The sequence below is a fragment of the Lynx rufus genome, unplaced genomic scaffold (assembly GCF_022079265.1).
Source record: "Lynx rufus isolate CCGP_SWC_20201006 ecotype Redwood Valley unplaced genomic scaffold, mLynRuf1.p SCAF_15, whole genome shotgun sequence".
NCBI lineage: Eukaryota > Metazoa > Chordata > Mammalia > Carnivora > Felidae > Lynx > Lynx rufus.
Window position 1 is genome coordinate 21,670,781 of NW_025814829.1, and position 17,621 is coordinate 21,688,401.

At 52.5% G+C, this 17,621-nt stretch overlaps 1 protein-coding gene across 4 annotated transcripts in view; it reads right to left on the reverse strand.

Moving 5' to 3' along the window:
* Positions 1 to 16,132, reverse strand: part of ATP2B4 (ATPase plasma membrane Ca2+ transporting 4) — a 99,030-nt gene extending 82,898 nt beyond the window's left edge. For 3 of the 4 annotated variants that reach the window (XM_047076655.1, XM_047076653.1, XM_047076656.1), the window contains exon 1: positions 15,722 to 16,132. The gene's annotated coding sequence lies outside the window, so the exon portion shown is untranslated. Of the gene's footprint in view, positions 1 to 14,819 lie in introns of all 4 variants that reach the window. The other variant, XM_047076654.1, reaches the window with a different exon arrangement.
* Positions 16,133 to 17,621: the final 1,489 nt, after the last annotated feature.

The window sequence follows — 17,621 nt, forward strand, 5'->3', positions numbered from 1 at the left end:
AATTCATGGCTGGGGAAAGGAAGTAGAGATGTTTTTTTAGAACAACACACACACACACACACACACACAAGACTAGATCAGACCGCAGAATAACTGATCAAACTAAAGGTAACGAGCTGAAGAAAAGCATACAAACTAGAAAGTCTGAAGAAAAGATTCCGTGAGTGAGGAAGCAGGGGATGTTCTCCCTGCAGAAGGTAACAGAGAGGCAGGGCTGCCTGGGGCTCGGGCAGGATGACTAAGGAGTTGGGACATGGCCCTGACTCCACGTGGGCCACAAGTTCGCTCCCGGTCAGACATGGGACTTTGGGTTCGGGACCACGGACGGGGCGAGTCCCGGGGAGCTCTGAGGTGCAGCTGTTCACAGCAATGGTGCAGGAGACAAGCGAGAATGTTCACTCCACCCATCCAAATAGATTGGCCATCCCCGACTGCCTCATGCGCCCTGCCCCGCTTTGTGCCAAAGATACTAAGGGAGGCTGGACAGCAGAAAGGAGTGTAATGGGAATTAGCACCATTGTCAAGAGTTTAAAATGGAGCCCCGGCCCTCCTCCCACCTCCGAGCCATGGCCATATAGTTACATAGAGTTATACAGTGTTATCCTCCTGGCATGGGTCCTGGGTCTGAGGGGGAGAGAGGTAATGGAGTGGGGAACAGCTGGGCTCAACAATTCTGGGGTGGGGCAAGCAGAGTCTCCTGGGGCACTGGCTACTGTTTCTTTTCACACGCCAGTCACCCAGCTTCCCAGGAAGCTCCCACCCCCAGTCTCTGCCACCTGAACCCAGCTAAGCACGAGCTGCTTCTTGGGGCTGTCACCCCATCCTGGGTGCCCTTGCCTCCGCACTGAGAAGCTTTATTTTTCCTACTCTAGGTTTGCAAATTCAAATGCCTAAGGGACCAGGCAGGCACAAAAATAAGCAAACCAGGCTGAGGTGATGGGGGGGTGGTGGTGGTGGTTAAGGAAACTGGCAAACACTTGTCTGAATGGGGCAGGAGTTCCTCAGCTCCTGCTAAGTGTTGCCATGAGGAGTAGGTTGGCCAGTGTCGTCAGCGCTTCTGACTTTTGAGACAAAGCAAGCAACGTGGATTTCTACTTGAAATCTCCTGATTTTTAAAATTTTCGTAACCAATCACAATTAATCTGTAGGGCTGTTTGGTAGGAAGAGACAGAGAATTGGAGAGTTGAAATGTCCCTGAAGTGCCTTTAGGTCAAACTGCTCATGTGACACACGAACGAATCAAAGCCCGGAAAGGTTCAGTGATTTCCCAAAAGCAAGAGAGCGGCCTGATGGTTCCAATCCCAGGTCTCCCAACTTCTAATCTAGAATTGTTCGTCACAAGGAGGCCTTTGCAAGTATTCAGGCACGAGATGATGAAGTGTTGAACAGAGATGGCGACCCCGGGAAGGAAGAGAGTAAACTTGGCTATGATCTCAACTCGAGTCTGATGAAAAATTTCTATTTGTTTATTCAGTTATTCATCCATCCATCCAACACTTAGTGATGATCATTCCATGAACCAAGGGCTGTGCTAAACACTGGGTGTTCAGAGATGACTAAGGCAGCACCCCTCTTTCTGAGTAGCTCCCAGGCTGTGAGTGGGCTTGGCTGACGCTGAACAGAACCAGCCAACTGATGGGAGCCTGGCAACCATGCTGTCATAGGCCTGCTCGCATTGACTTTTAGCTAATATTCACATCTTCACTTCCTCTGAAAGCACTCCTCTTACCAGATGCCATCCTCGAGAAACTGGGAGGGGACTGGAGAAGGTCCCCCCATTCCCAGAGGGCCTGGAGCCCTTATGGGTTCCATAGGCAGCAGCAGGAGCAAGGACCAGGACTCAACCCAGGCACTCAGTGCCAAGCCCCTTCCGGCTCAGGGAAGGTGTGTTCTTTATGCATTACCTTGGCCAAGCGGCTATGTCATCCCAGCTAAAGTTTCTGTGTGGGCGTGTGCTGGGGAGAGAGGAGGAGCTCCCAGACTGGGACTCTCCTGCCTGTTTATCAAGGGGCCTGCTCAATTCTAATGGCAGTGGGCAGCTGACCTGGGTGACCGAAGAGTAATGGCATCCTCGGGTCACAGCTTCTACAAGCAAAGAGAGTATCGTGGCCTAGTCTGCCCCCCTCCATCAACAAGAGACTTCCCAGCGTTGGCTCTCATAGCACCTACTTCCGGGGGGAGGACTACAGGGCAGGAGCAAACAAGGTAACATGGTCGCTGCCATTCTGCCTTCTTTTCTAGGACTCTTGTTGCACACATAGGAAGCACAATCTGGGAACTGGCATCCAGAGGGTAACCGGTCACAGGAAATGATGGAACCCACAGTTGGCCCCTGGGGGCCCCTTGGTGGAGAGTTGCGGGAGGTTGGGGCCTCCGGGCCTTTCAGTTACTGGAGGATAATGGGCTCTGATCCTTTTATAAATGTACTGAGCCCAAGGGTTAGCAGGGAGCAGGTAGGCAGGCTCATGGCGGCATCCACGGAGACGAAAGAGACATGAAGGAATGGAAAAGAGGAAAAATTTAAATTCAGCGAACGCCTACTATGTGTCAGGGGCGTACAACTTGAGCAAATTGAGTCCAGAAAGTCAAATAATTTGTCCACGGTCACACGGTTGCCCAGGCAGACTTATATCCATTTCCACCGGACTCCCCTAAATCCTCACTCTTATAGAATACCATACTGCTGGGCTTGTGAATGCTGACCGGATGACTGAGGACACAGGGCATAGCTACCAAGAAAGGCATGGGAAGAGATCCAGGATTTGGTAAACTCTAACCCCTGGGGCTGAAAACCCAACAGAAATTAGCATTCTTTTCTCTAGCGATGGAGCACCTTGGCATTCCATTTCCTAGTCCCAGGAAACAGATTTTCCAGTGTCAGGGAAATCTCCTCCTCCCCTCACTGGACCAAACATCTTAGGTCAGATGTACCAGACAGGAAACACAGATGGGTCAAGGGCCATACTTTCCTTTGGACTCCTCTACATTGAGGGACTGTTCCTAATGTCCCCCATCGAAGCGGACTATGAGAGTTGAGTGGAGATCAGAGGCACACTCAGTTGGTCACCCCAGTGTGTTTCAGTGGACAACTCCCCAAGGATTAGAATGTGCCCTTTTTCCCCCCTCTAAACATGGGGAGCCCAGGAGTATAGAAGATACCAAGGTAAAATTCACTCAACAATTTTTTACTGAGAACTTACCACGGGCCAGGTACTACTCTAGCTGCTTGAGAAACATCAGAGAACAAAGAGATGAAGAACCTTGCCCTCTTAGAGTCTACTTTTCCAGCTGAATCAAAGTAAAACAGTTCTTTTTCTTGGTAAGGGTTGCATTATAGAGAAGGCATGAGTCTTGGTGTCGGACAGGCCTGGGTCAAAGATTAGCCCAACCCTGGATGGTCCAAGCCTGGATGATCTCTGGATGATGACCTGGGAGCAAGCCACTTAACTCACTGGGTGTTAGCTTTCTTATCTGTAAAATCGGGACAATAACATGTTGCAGTAACGCTGTAAGGATTAAAAATAATGTACATTCAATGCCTGGCACGTCACAGAGTTCACAAATGGCAATCTTATTTTTCCAGGCCCACCTGAACCCACAGATTCTGGGAAAACTCGCAGAGTTTGAAAGCAGGGCATCATCTCCACAATGTCCTGCGGACAGTTTGGTTTGGTGACGAGCATAGTTGGGTTTGAACCCACCACCTGAGGTCAAGGAATGTCCCCTCTAGAAACATCTGCTCCTACCCGTAGCCCCTGTGGAAGGGCGAGGCCTGGGTCATCATGTTTGATTAGTTCCCCCGCTTCCCTCCAGCAGGTCACAGGTAATTGGAGCAAGGGTTGACACACAGGACCTAAGCTGGAATCTGTATCTCTTGATATCTCTTTGGACTGAGAGACTGGGTTAATCTACTTGGAGAGCTAAGAGGGAAGGTCATATGGATTTGGAGGCTGAACCCACTGCTCAGGTTAACCACGATGGGTGCTGAGCACACGGACACGGGAGCAGAGAAGGGAATGCGTGCAGCCCCAGAGAGAAAGCACGGTCCACCCAGGGGCCACACTTGCCCCCACCAAGTTTTGTGATATTTCTCTGTCAACTTCTAGTAAGGCCCCCTTTCACTCTTTTTTGCTGCTTTGAGTGGGTTTCTGCTCCTGCAACCAGATGATGTCGAAGACGAATCCTGCACCTGTCTCAGAAGGTGGTTGTTGTGACATAATGTGAAAGCAGCTGGCATTTAGTTGACATTCAATAAAGGCTGTCGAATCTCTCCGTGTTCTTGTCAGTCCGTCACTTGGCAATGGAGAGAAGAAATCTATAGATGTTCTAGCCTAGGGTTGGACCTCAGCCTTATGTTATACGAATGTCTTCATTAAGCTGTAAAATGAAGACGCTGTTGACTTTATTGCCTGCTGGAAATATTAAATGCGATCATCCAAGTTTAGTATGTAGCACATGATGGATGGTAGGTCAGACGATCACTTCTACTGTTGTCATTATTATTTAAGATGCGTTGTGTTGGGTCTTGATCTAGGCAAGGAGGGGGGATGTGGGAAGAGCAGCCTCTGGAGTGGGCAGTGAGAGAACAGAGAAGGATGGGCTCTGTAGTGGGGTCAAGGGGCTGGGCAGCAGAGAGAAGGAACAGAAGTGAGCAGTGGGGGACGAGCAGAAGCCCTAGAATGAGAAGCCTTACACTTACCTAGCACTTCTGTAGCCCTAGCACTTTAGTGTTGATGCAATGCTCTCCCTACCCTATTTCGTTTGCCCATCAAAACACTCCATCGGGTAGATCAGGAAAGGTGACAACATATACAGGTTATGGACGGGAAAGTTGAAGGTCAACAGAGATCTGTGTCCTATGTGCCACCCAACTCTAAATCCACTTTTCTATCCTGAGACAGCAGGCTACCTCTGGAAAGTAGGGTGGAGGGGCTGAAATGAGAAGAAGCATGGGAGGAGAAATTGGACAGTTTCTCTGGAAAGTTTGCTTTTTCATTCCAGGGTCTCATTCAGATCCTTTCTGGGCATCCCAGCAATGGGACAGCTCTGCCCCATCAGGCTCAGAGGCTCTAGGATGTAAACAGAGGACTGCAAAGTCAGACAACACGGGGATGCCAGCCTAAGGACCGGATATACAGGCTAGATGACTGCCCAGCTGCAGCATCAGGCCTTGGCCCAGGAGAAGGCTTCTTCTGGCAAAGGACAAGGGCATGTCCTTCACCATCTGGCCACAGGGCCATTGGTAACACGGTGCTGCCCTACAATGGTCCCCAAGGCCCCTCTCAGCTCAATTGTGTATGGAGTCTAGGCCTTATGTCTCTAAAGTCAGGAGTTACCTTTCCCTGTTCTCCAAGGACACAGATTCAAGTTCTCTGGGACACTGTGCCATTCAGGGCTTGCCGTGGGCCCCCAGGCTCAGGACACTTGTCTTTGAGCTGAAAGGAGTGATTCTTAGCCACTCTGCATCCTGGAGACATGACTTCTCCCCAGATCCTCACACAGTGCCCGGCATACGGTTTGTGCTCACTTCATGTTTGTTGGATGAACAAACGAATACGCGAACAAGCAAATGAATGACAGATTGGCTCCGGCAATAACATCGGCAATAAAACCAGCCTGTGCTGTCACATTACAGCGGCCCCACCATGCTGCCTCTTCGCTCCCAAATCAGAGCTCGGCAGCCAACCCGGCCCAGAGGAAGGTGGAGGAAGATGTACAGGGCAGCGCGCTTCCCCTTCAAACTTCCTCCGACCTTTCGGAGAAGTCACACCCTGTGTGAAAGGGCAGGGCCGGGGACACCCAGGCAGGAGGAAGGTTCTGCCCACCCCTTTCCAGGACTTCTGCTTCCGCTCTCAATCACCCAGCTTCTCCCAGCTCCAGGCCCACTCTCTGGGAGGAGCTGCGGAAAGTACCAGGAGAAGAGACCCAGCTCCTTTAGGAGCTACACGGCGATCAGGGCGGTGCAGGAGCGCTCCTCCTTTGCATTTTCCTCACTGCTAATGACCCAGATTGGTAAGAAGGGTAGCAGCAGTTACAATCATGGCACAGCACTTTTATGGTTTCCGGCATCTTCCAAAGTGCTTCTATCACACGACCTCACCACACCACACGTCATCCCTGGAGCGGCTGGGGTGCTTCTGCCTGTTACTTGGGCAGAGAGACTGGGCAGTGGGGAGGTTGGGTGTTGAGCTGGGTCACGAGTGCTGCACGGATGGGGTCAGAGGCTCAGCCACGGACTTGGAGTGGGGAGAAGTGGGGTCTAACGCTGGCTCAGCATCAAACTATCAAACTCGCCTGGCGTCCTTGGGCACGTAAGTCTCCGGGTTTCAGGTTTCTCACTTGCCAAAGAGGATACGTGGGACCATTCTTCCAACTCTGTCCATCTCAAATGCTCTGGCTCAATAGCGCGAACAGCCACCCCGCCCCCCAGCCAAAGCCTGGTAACTGACCTCCCCTGCACCAAGGTCAGAAAGCCCCTGGAAGTGTGGATGCCAGCTGTGTCTGTCCTAGCGATGCTAACAGATGTCATCTGAGTGCATCCCACGAAGAAGGCTGTGGTGCAGACGGCAGGCAGGCAACATCAAAAAAGCATCCTAATGGTCCACAAGCACCAGGAGAGCAGGCAGGCAGCAGGCTGCTGCTGAGGCCAGACGCCATCCTGCTGCCACACGGGTGCCGGCTCAGACACAGGCCGGAGCCATTCCAGTGGGGGGCAGCAGACGGCCTCCCTCACCTGCCAGAGCATCTGACTCTCCAGGACGCTCAGTGTCCTCTGCCGTCCGCCGGATGCAGCATCTCAGCTCTTCGTCCCAACCCGCCTCCCCTCCCCCAAGCTCTCCTCCACCTGGCCTCTCTCCTCCTTCAGATCCCGTTTGGCAATCACCTCCTCCAAGAACAATTCCAGGTGAGCCCTGCCAAGTTCTGGCCTCCACATTCCTACTCACATCCTTCAGACCCCAGCATCACCAGGTCATGTGTCCCTGTGCCAGATGAGGCTTCCTGTGTGCGATCCTGCTCTAGTCTGCCCCCAGATGGGGGGGAAGAGTAGAGTGGATATTCCCGAATTCCTCCTTTCTGACAACCCTCCATCCTCAGCTCCTAAAATATGAGGCAGGGCAGTCAGGGCACAGGAATAGGGCACTACGGATGGACAGCACTCTCCTCTCTCCCCAGGGGCAGCTGACCTGGCCAGTTACCAGAAATGCTAGTGCTGGAAACTCACCCAGAGTCTGGACAAGGGTTTGGCCAATGTGTCTACCTCCAAGGCCAAAAGTCTGGATGGAGAGGGAGGACAGGCTGGCCCAGCAGCTGGCCACATTTCTCCAACCCCAACCCGTGGTTCGGATGAAGACCTCGTCTCTCTATCCCACGGCGCTGACTGTAGTCACTGATTTCCAGTATTTCCTAATATTAATACGAGGCCGAACCATGTGAAATGCCCTCTGTAGGTCAAAAGTGGTTGCATATTGGCAATTTCGTATGGCTCGTGGTGCAATCTAATCACCCCGGGAAAATCATGTTCTCTAGGAGATGGTAAACTCCCCGAAGGCTTGGACCTCTGTATCTCTCTCTAGCCAGTCTTTCTCAGTTTCTGGCCTAGGACATAGCAGAATCTTAGCCTCGGGAGATACTGAGCAAGAACTTCTTAAGTGAACATCCAAGGCAGGTAAGGTGGGGAATCTGAGGACCCGTCCTACTCCGAAACCTTAAAAGTGGTTGTCTACAGGACAGGCTCCTTTATGACTCCCCACCTCTGGTCATCCTGGATAGAGGGATGGAAGTTGGCCACAGGCTACTACCTTGTGCTAGACTCTAAGGTAAAGAGTTTGGTTTGAGCATTGAGAATTTTACCCCTTTGTGGGAAAGGAGTCTTGAATCGGAAATGCCTTTGTCCAAGCTTGGCTTCATTTTACAGTGGGGGAGACAAAGGCCCAGAGACATCACCACCTTAGTCAAGGCCACACAGTAGGCAAGAGTCCAGGTCACCAGTTTTCTGACTCCCAGTCCCATGCTCTTCTGGCAGGCGTGGCAGCCCATGAGAACAAACTCTGCCCTGTCTGCCCCCTTTCAACTTCCTGTCTCGCGCTCTTACAGGCTCCCTAGCAAGACAGAAGGGGAATTGACGAAGGGATCAATAGCCCCCTCCTGCGTGAAAAGAGCCCTGAGTCATGCCAGGGTTTCCAGGGAGGGGAAAGAGAGAGACAGAGAGAGACAGAGAGAGAGAGAGAGAGAGAGAGAGAATGGCAGTCCTGGAAACCTGATCTCTCTCCAGAGCTGGGACCAGGCTGGAAAGGCGGGGGTGGAGAGTATGGTGATCTGGGTCACTGACAGTGCAGCTGGTACACGGTCCTTGCCAAGAAGGGGGGCCCAGAAGGCCTTGCTTAGCCCAAGCATGAAGGCTTGGGGCAGGCACTGCCGAGTTCTTTCAGAATCACCGAATTACAGAATTCAGAAGGGATGCGAAAGCTTGGTCAGAAACAGCCTCAGGGCGATTGGTGGATTCCTCCTCTCACAGCCCGGGGCATCCCCTCGAAAAGTAGGTGGGTGATTCTGGAAGCCTGCAGCTCTTAGGCTTCCTCAGCTGGCCCGTGGCCTGGTGAGGAAAGTCCTGCTCCCACCTGTTGCCCCTGGTCCAGCTGGCCCACCCATTGTGCCCCAGCTGCCCCCACCAGGAAAGGGAAAGCCCAATGCTGACAGCAGCAGGGAGAGAAGGAAGCCTCCCAGGGGCAACTACGTCATCAAGAAGGTCCCTCCATGTGCTGTGTGGGGCTGGAGGAGCCGAGTCACTTGCAAACCCCTTTGCCCCTAAATACTTTTGCATAATCTCTAAGCACGAGGATATGCTCCTATAAAACCATTATCATTACTGCTATGACATATTCCACAATTAACAATAATTATATATCAGCTCATATCTGTATTAAAAGTTGTCCAATTGTCCCAGGATGTCTCTTACAGTCTTTTTTTTTTTTTTTTTAACCCAAGGTCCAGTTAAAGTTTACATATTGCAATTGGCTATTATGTTTTTTTTTTAATGTTATTATTTTTGAGAGATAGAGTGCAAGCAGGGGAGGGCAGAGAGAAAGAGAGGGAGACACAGAATCTGAAGCGGGCTCCAGGCTCCGAGCTGTCGGCGCAGAGCCCGACGCGGGGCCCCGAACCCAGGAAACGCGAGATCGTGACCTGAGCCGAAGTCGGACGCTTAACCGACTGAGCCCCCCAGGCGCCCCTGGCTATGATGTTTCTTTGGCTTCTTTACATCTAGACTGGTTTCTGTCTTCCTGCCCTTCTCCCCAAGCATATCATTTCAGGGCTTCTTTTAATGACCTTCACTTTTTTGAAGTCTCAATCAGTTGTCCTGTGGAATCGCTCACATTCTAGATTTGGCTTTGGTCTCCTCGTCATCAGGCTCCACAGACACATGTTTGGCGAGACTATCGCTGATGTGGCTGCACGTAGAGCACATCAGGAAGAACTCACGCCAGGTGGTCCCACTACTGCTGATGTTTGGTCGCTTGGTTAAGACGGTCAGTGCCGGATGTCCCCGTTGCAAAGACAGGTTTTTCTTTTTGCAAGGAGTAAGTAATCCACCAGGTGATACATTGAGATCAACCTTTCATCTACTGATTTGTGTCATTCATTAGCAAGCCCAGCCTGAACCAGTGACTATATGAGGGGCTGCAAACTAGTACACTTAAAGTTATTGCCTCCACCTTTCATTAGCTGGCATCCCTGTGTGAAGAGTGTTCCCTCCCTGCTCCACTTTCGCTGTCAGAATGGACATCTTTTATTCAGCGTCTTATAATCTATTACTGTTATTCTTTTCAACGTTCAGTGTGTCCCAAAATTGCCCTGTGGGAGCCCCTTGAAGCCAACTCCTGAGTCTTTTGGCCATGAGCACATGCTAGCTTTCTGGCATAACATGATTCGGGTGTACTTTCTCAGTCCCAGATTTAGAATCAGCCATTTCTCCATGGAGCACTGCTTCCTCTTAGGGGCAAGTGGTATTTAGAAATAAACATCTGGGCGTGAGGTGTCTTCTGTGCTACCGGGTAGCAGTACTTCTAGACCCTTCCAGTGAACAGACCTAGGAGATACATAAAAAATCACAGGGTTCTGCCTCACCTTCCCCCATTCCGTATTTTTGACTCTCTTCTTCCAGATCAAAACCCTGACTTCCAGAGATGTCGATATACTCATCTGATCTATCCTACAGCAAACAAAAAACCGTTTCCAATTTATGATGCCAACCCCATGACCAATAACACAATTAGAGAGTAAAGTTCAAGATTTTTTTTTGGTAGTGCTTTTTATCCTGAGAATATACATTCCACTAAGAGTCAAGGCATTAAACAAAAAGATTACTCGAATTAATTATTTTCTTTGTAGAGGAATCAAATTGATACTCAGGTTCATTGTTTCTGTTGTGGTTGGCTTTAGGGTTTGCTTTTTTCTTTCTTTTGGATCTATGTAACCAGGAAAACTATTTACCTGGTTCAGAAGTCAAAACTGTCTAAAATAGTAGCATTAGTAAAGTTACATTCCCATCTCTATCTTCTCTATCCTGTTCCTATTCACCCTACAGGGAACCATTTATATTAATTTCTGGTTTATCCTGTGTGTGTGTGTGTGTGTGTGTGTGTGTTTGCAGAAAGTATTCTGATTTCTCCTGTTTTCTCAACAAAAGTGCCATGCTCTATACACGCACTCTTTTGCATCTTGCATTTTGCATTTAACAACATATCCTACAGGGATGCCTGAGCGGCTCAGTCAGTTAAGTGTCCGACTCCTGATTTCCACTCAGGTCATGATCTCGCGGTTTGTGGGCTCAAGCCCCGTGTCAGGTTCTGTGCTGACAGCGTGGGGCCTGCTTGGGATTCTCTCTGCCTCTCTCTCTTAAAATAAATAAGTAAATATTTAAAAATATATATATCCTAGAAATCACAGCATGCAAGTTCACAGGGCTCCTACTCTTTTTTTTGGCTACATAGTACTCCACTGTGTGGCCGTACTCCTGTTCATTCAGCCAGTCTGTTAAAGATGGGCATTGGGTGGTTTCCAGTGATTTCCTTTCCTGCTGCAAATATGCCTTAAAGAATCACCTTGTGCATATGTCTTTTTGTATCTGTGAATGTGCACTTTCTGGATAAATTCCTAGAAGTAGGATGGCTGGGTAAATGCATATGTTGTTTTGTTAGATAGTGCTAGCTTGCCCTCTGTAGGAGTTGTACCGGTTTGCACTTTGAGCACTGATTTTGCAACCTGGGTGGATCTTGCTAGAGGTGTTCTGAGCTGAGAGTTTCCCTGAGTCTGAGAGTCCTTGGTCCTACCAGTAAACACACTGCCTCAATATCCTCTGGTCCTAGTGACCTGGCAGAAAGGCAAGAGCAAAGGGGTCTCACTGATTCCATTCCAGTTCATCATTCTGAACGGTCCCAGAGATTTCTTTTGTGTGTGTGTGTGTGTGTTTATTTATTTTTTGAGAGAGAGAGAGAGAGAGAGAGAGAGAGAGAGAATGTGAGTGGGGGAGGGGTGGAGAGCGAGGGAGACACAGAATCCAAAGCAGGCTCCAAGGCTCCGAGCTGTCAACACAGAGCCGGACGCGGGCCTCGAACCCACTAACAGTGAGATCATGACTTGAGCGGAAGTAGGACGTTTAACTGACTGAGCCACCCAGGTGCCCCATATGTGAATGGTCCCAGAGATTTCTGTACTTGGGAAACCAGAGCACAGAGAAGTGATGGGGCTGAAAACTTCAGCCAGAGAGGAGCTAGAGTGGAGAAGAAAGGAGGGATCCTTGGCCTTTGGTCGCCTAAGTCCTCACCTCCCTTTTCTCTCCTTTGGCCTCTGCACCATCCCACCCGCCACTCCCCAACACAAATTGGTTCGAACCCCTCCTGTGTTGCTCCTGGGGAGCCCTTGGCTCTGGTCCTAACTTGATCCTGCCTGGTTTCCCTCTTCAACCCACATTCCTGTGGGCTGAACACAGAGAACTGGCTTCAGGTGGAGGCAGAATTCAAAAGTCCCTGTCATTTCTCTTTTAATATGTGCAGAGGAAATAAGTCAGTGGAACAAGACTGGCTCATACAAGGGAAAGAGGAAAGAGGAGACAAAGGGATGTTGGAAGAGGAAGCACCAAACATTCCACACAAGCCTTGGGGACTCCAGCCCGAGGGCCTGCTTCATTTCTATGACCCACTCTACAGAAAGGGGAAACGAGTGGGGAAAGGATATCACCCCGTCTGACCGAGTACCATTTGCGGATGATAGGAATGAACGCAAGTCCGAGGCGCAGGGAACCGGGCTGGGAAGAGTACTGTCTGAGGGCTAGGCTGGGGGAAAGACATCAAAGGGCTGGAAGAATTCCTCCACGAAGGCAGTGAGGCCCAGGGTAGAGCATTTTTCTTCAAGGTCAAACCGAACACCTGGGTCAACCTAAGCCAAACACGACTCTTAGGTCCTGGGGAGCCAGAACGAACATCTTCCTTTCCTCCCTCCAAAGCTTCCTGGATCTGGAAGGCCCCACAAGGGCAGGGCTTATCCATGTCTTTGGGTGCTGGGTCCAAGACAGAGAACACAGGCAAAAAAGAGAAAAAGGGTCCATGAGGATTCCAGGGAGAAGCTAAAGGGTGGCAGTTTCCCGTGGAGGGTTGAGTTGCCGACAAGGGGCAGCTGAGTCAGAGCCAAGCAGCCCCCAGTGCCCCTCTTCCTCTGAAGACCCTCCAGCCAACGATGCTGGGGAAGAGTGAGGCTCTCCAGTTATCATGGCTCAGGGACCTCCACACCCTCCTCCTCACCGCTTTCATACCTCCGGCAAACTAACTGGGCGTTCCCATTTTGACTTCTCTTCAGACACCCAAGATCACAGAAATCGGACAAATCTGACTCAGCCACGCCCTCCCACCATTATAGTGGGTGCGGGGTTTCCATCGTGCGGCGGGGAACTGAAGCCCACAGGGCAAGCTAGGCAATCGGTCCCAGGATCTCCCCAAATGTCACTTCCTTCTTTCACCAAACATTGCCCAAGCACCTTAGAACGTGCCAGGCACCGCGCTAGGTGCTGGGAGCCCCGGGGCTAAGCCCGTGCCTCCGTCGACTTGCCCTTGAATCCGGCCAGGGACGCGGAGGAGGCAGCCGGACGGGGAGGGGACGGAGGCTCGGGGAGGCCGGGAGGCAGCAAACCTGAGCTCGGCGGCGGCTCGGAGCGCCTCCCGCGCAAAGTACTCGCAGGAGCGCGGAGCCGAGGGGGCGGGGCCGAGCTGCGGGAGGGGCCGCGACGGGGCGGGGCCGTCGGCAGCTTCGGGCCCCGGGGCCGCGGGTTTGGTGCGGCCAAGGCGGGAAGGGAGAGAAGGTGCCCCCCGCCGCCCCCGCCCCGCGACTCAAGGCCACAGCGGGTGGGGGGAGGGGGAGGCAGGCGCCTCGGTGTGCGCTAAATAGGGACCTGCTCCTCAGCGAGAAGCCCTCCCCGAGCCCACCAGAATCTGCCCCTAGTCAGAAAACTGCAAATAGGAAGGCCAACTGCTGGGAGGGTGGGATTATCGGCCCCCACCATGGAAGGGCGCGCGCGCGGGGGGGGGGGGGCGTTGGTGATTTCGAGGTTGTACCTCGGCAAGATGGTGGCAGGGAGGATAGGGCTCCCCAGCAGGAGGAAAAAAAAAAAAAAAAGGACTCCCCTCCTCCGCCCCCCCTTGCCTACAGAACAAGGGCATGGATCTTGTCTTGGGTCCTCGGCCCCTGGGGAAGGCCTCATTCCCTTCTGGATCAGAAGACAAGGGTGCCCTTGGGGTGCAGTCAGATCAATCATCCAACGCCTCAAAATGAAAATTGATTCCTGTTGTTTCCTGGGCCCCCACTTAATCTCTCCTCCAAGAGTCCTTTGCTTCCTTCTTCCCAGTTTCTAAGCTCCCACCTTTACCACCCCTCCAACCAAACCAGCTGGGGCAGAGGGCAGGTGCTTCCTCTCCCTCCCCACCCCAGACTGACCCCACTGATCTGTGGGGTCCAGGACCCACCTGCCGGAGCCCGCCCCCCATGCCACCACCCCTAGCCAACAGGGAACCAGGCTCACTAAGCCATCGGAGCCACCACCGCCTCCTGTCCTCCTCCTCCTCCACCTTCTCCCAGCCAGTCCGTCCGGACCCCTAGGCCCCTCTCCACGGCCTGTCCCTGCCTTGGATGACCCTCTCTTCCCTTTCTTCCAGAGAAAGAGGGCCCGGCGCTGAGAGGGCTGAAGCGGGGCTCGGTATAGGAAGGTCGAGAAGGGGCATCTCTGAGGAGGAGCTCCAGGAGGGAGAGCATCTGCAGCCTCCTGCCAGACACCCCACCCAGAGGAGGAGATGGCGCTGTAGCCTGGGATTCACTTCCCCTCCCCCGCCGCGTCAGTTGCGTGCCCGCGATTTCTCCATCTGACATCCCCCCTACCAGGCCAGCCGGCGCCGACACCGCGTCTGCAAGTTGTTGTAAGTCCGGAAGGAATGCCCGGGGGAGGCGCCTCTGGCCAGCCGAGTGCCCACTCGCTCCCAGGATGCGCAGGCCACTCCCGCGTTCCCCTCTCCCGCCCCCGCTGCTGGAGAGGAGCGGTGGGTCCTTCGCAGACCTGGGGGAGTGGTGAGGCGGGCCTCGCCTTGGGGAGGGTGCCAGCCGGCCTCCTCCACCCCAAGAGCCAGCCAAGTATGCGAGGGAGCGAGCGGGTTTCAGGAGAGCAGGAGCGACCAGCCCAGCCTTCATTTCCAGCTCTTCTGCAAGGGCGCAGTGGCCCAGGACGCTCAGGGACCCTCCCAAGGACGCCGGTGACCAACCCCCAGCCGCCCAACGCTCACCGGCCCCACAGGCACCGGCCTTGGATCTGCAAACTTTCCAACTTCACCCCCTGCTCTTTCCTCTCCTCCGGGACCCGAGATGTGTGGGGCGGTGCCCTCAGAGACACTCATACAGTTGGTTCTTGACGCTCGGCACACACTCAACAACAGCGGGGCGAGGGAACTCCCAGCTTTTTCCACAGCTAATTATAGACGTGAAAGTCTGAGGATGTTTTGCAAGCGGCAGAGAAACTGCTGAGGTTTCTCTACAAAGCTAAAGAAATTTAATTTGTGCACTCCCCTTCCCCATTCCCCTCCTTCTCGGACCTCCGCCCACCCCCCAGTGAGCCCCTCGGCCGGTCCCCACGGCAGCCCCTCCTTCCTGTTGAAGATTTCTTACTCGGTTCTTTCTTTCTTTCTTTCTTTCTTTCTTTCTTTCTTTCTTTCTTTCTTTCTTTCCATCTCTCTTTGGGGCTTCGGAGAAAGGGAACAGACGCGGAAAATATTTTTGCAACAGTTTTCCATTCTGCGTCTCATTCCCAAGCCAAGGGGGAGGGGGAGGGCAGGAACGGATGGGGGAAAATAAATGCTTTTTCCAAAAGCTCAGTTTGGGTGTGAAAAAGACAGCCCCTCCATTTCCTTACCCCCACAGCCCAGGAATGACAAAAACTAGGAAAAGAGAAAGAAATCACTTGTTTGATTATATGGTTTCTCAGAACGGAATCTAGGAAACACAGTATTTGACAAATCTGTGCGCGCGCGCGCGCGCGCGCGCACACACACACATACACACACACTCTCCAAACCCAGTCGCAAGAAACATGCTAGGAAGAGGAAATTCAGGGAGTTTTTAGAAGCCATTGAGAGCAAAGAAAGAAACAAAGTTTGCAAATCGCGACTCAATTCATTCTCTGCAAGCCTACCTCTCTTTCTAGCAAAGATCCAGGCTTCTCCAAGCGGGACTCTCCCTCCGGGTTTCCATGGACAGGGTGGGGTGGGGGTGACCACCCACCGGTCTCCCCAGTGTGGCAACCACGCTAGAGATGCTGGCTTTGCTCTCTTGCCTTTCCAGCTACGGCCGGGGAGTGGGCTGGGTCTCCTCCCCCAGCCCTCCCAAAGGGAAGGACCTCTCAGGTTCCTGGAAGAAAATGGGTGCAGGGGAGCTGGACGGGTGTCTCCGGCCTAGCTCTCTTCGGAGGGATCGTTTCCCAGGAAGTTCGTGCTCCCCTCCTCAACCCCCAGCTTTGGACGGTCTCAACAGCAGAGCTTTCTTAAGAAAATGCTTGTCATGGCAACAGCTCCAGCCAACTCGGGCCAGACTCGGGCTCACCAGCTCTCCCGGAGCAGTGCGGGAGGAGAAGGGGGAGGAGCGAGAGCTGGAACGGAGGTGGGGCTTGGCTGGAGGCCAGACCATTACTCTACTGTTAAGGTGGCCCGATTTGGAGCCGCAGCTGCTTCCTGGTTTGTCTTAAGGGGGAATGGCGAAATGGAGGGGAGAAATCCTCTCTCAGGTTTCCACCCCGCCCTTGATGTCACTTGTGGGAAGGAAAGTAAGGGTGGGGGGTTGGAGGTGGGAAGTGGATGTGGGTGGCGGTATTCAACCGTTGCTGGGTGGAGGGAAAAAAGGAAGCCTCTGCTGGCGGTTGGCTTCCTGCAGCTCCTACCGGGCCTCTCAACCTCTTAACTCACTCAGACCCAGAACCCAGAAGCCCAAGGTGTCTGCGGAAATTGTGCCACCGCCCCCCCCCCCCCCCGCTCGGAACCCTTGCAGAAAAGGGGGCTCCCTGGAGGAGAAGGAATCGCTTTGGATGCACACAGGTACACAGCTTTGCTTACCCATAAATCTTAGCACACATCTCCTCACCCAGACTTCGCACACACAATCCTGGGTCATATTCTGCTCCCTCTTGCCTCTGTGCCGACCAGAGGCCCATCCACAGTGCATGATAACAGCTGTCCTCTTTTCAGCCCTGCTATGTGTGGGCTAAAGCACATGGCATTGTTTCCAATACTCCTGGCCATCTTGGAAGGTACTTATTGTCCTCATTTCAGAGTTGAGGAAATTGAGGCTCAGTGGCTGGACCAAGGTTACACACCTGATTAATGACAGAGCCAGGATGCAAAGCCAAGTCAGACTGACTTCAAAGCCCACGGGCCTTCCCGCTCTTGTATCATGCTCCGACACACATTTCCATTTTAATTTGCACACACGCAGACATCCACGCGCACTTATATACAGCCTAGAAACTGTTAATCACACCTCCACAGCCACACCCCCACCAACATTGTGCAAGAGTGCCACCCCTAGCTCTCGCCTGGATTTTGCTTGTGGCTTTCAAGTACAAACATGCACCATCAACTGGCTCACAGAACACATCTGTATTGACTGATATATTCCCACACCTACCTCAGCACACCCGTCATTTGTATTCATATGCTTGTGGAGGGCAGGTTGACATACACTTCACAGGTTTGAGTTGTACACTGTGTAGTGAAGAAGGTGACCTACCAGAGCTTCAGGGGTTGGGGAAGAAGGCTCTTAGATCCTAACCAGCCCCTCAGGCTGCACCTGTCCTGCTTTGCATCCTGTCCTCCCTGCCCCAGGATGAAGAACCGTTTGCACATGCAGAAACCGACTTGTGAATTACACTCCTAGGGTTTACTTTCCTCCTGGCCTTTACCATCCTCCCCAATTTCCTAACATTTGGGTCCTTCCCCCTGCTCCCCCCTCTTTATTTTCCTATCCTACTGTTTCTCAGTAACCCATCTGCATCCTATTTCTGACCTTGGGAAAGTTAAGCAGATCAAAGGAAGGACATATTT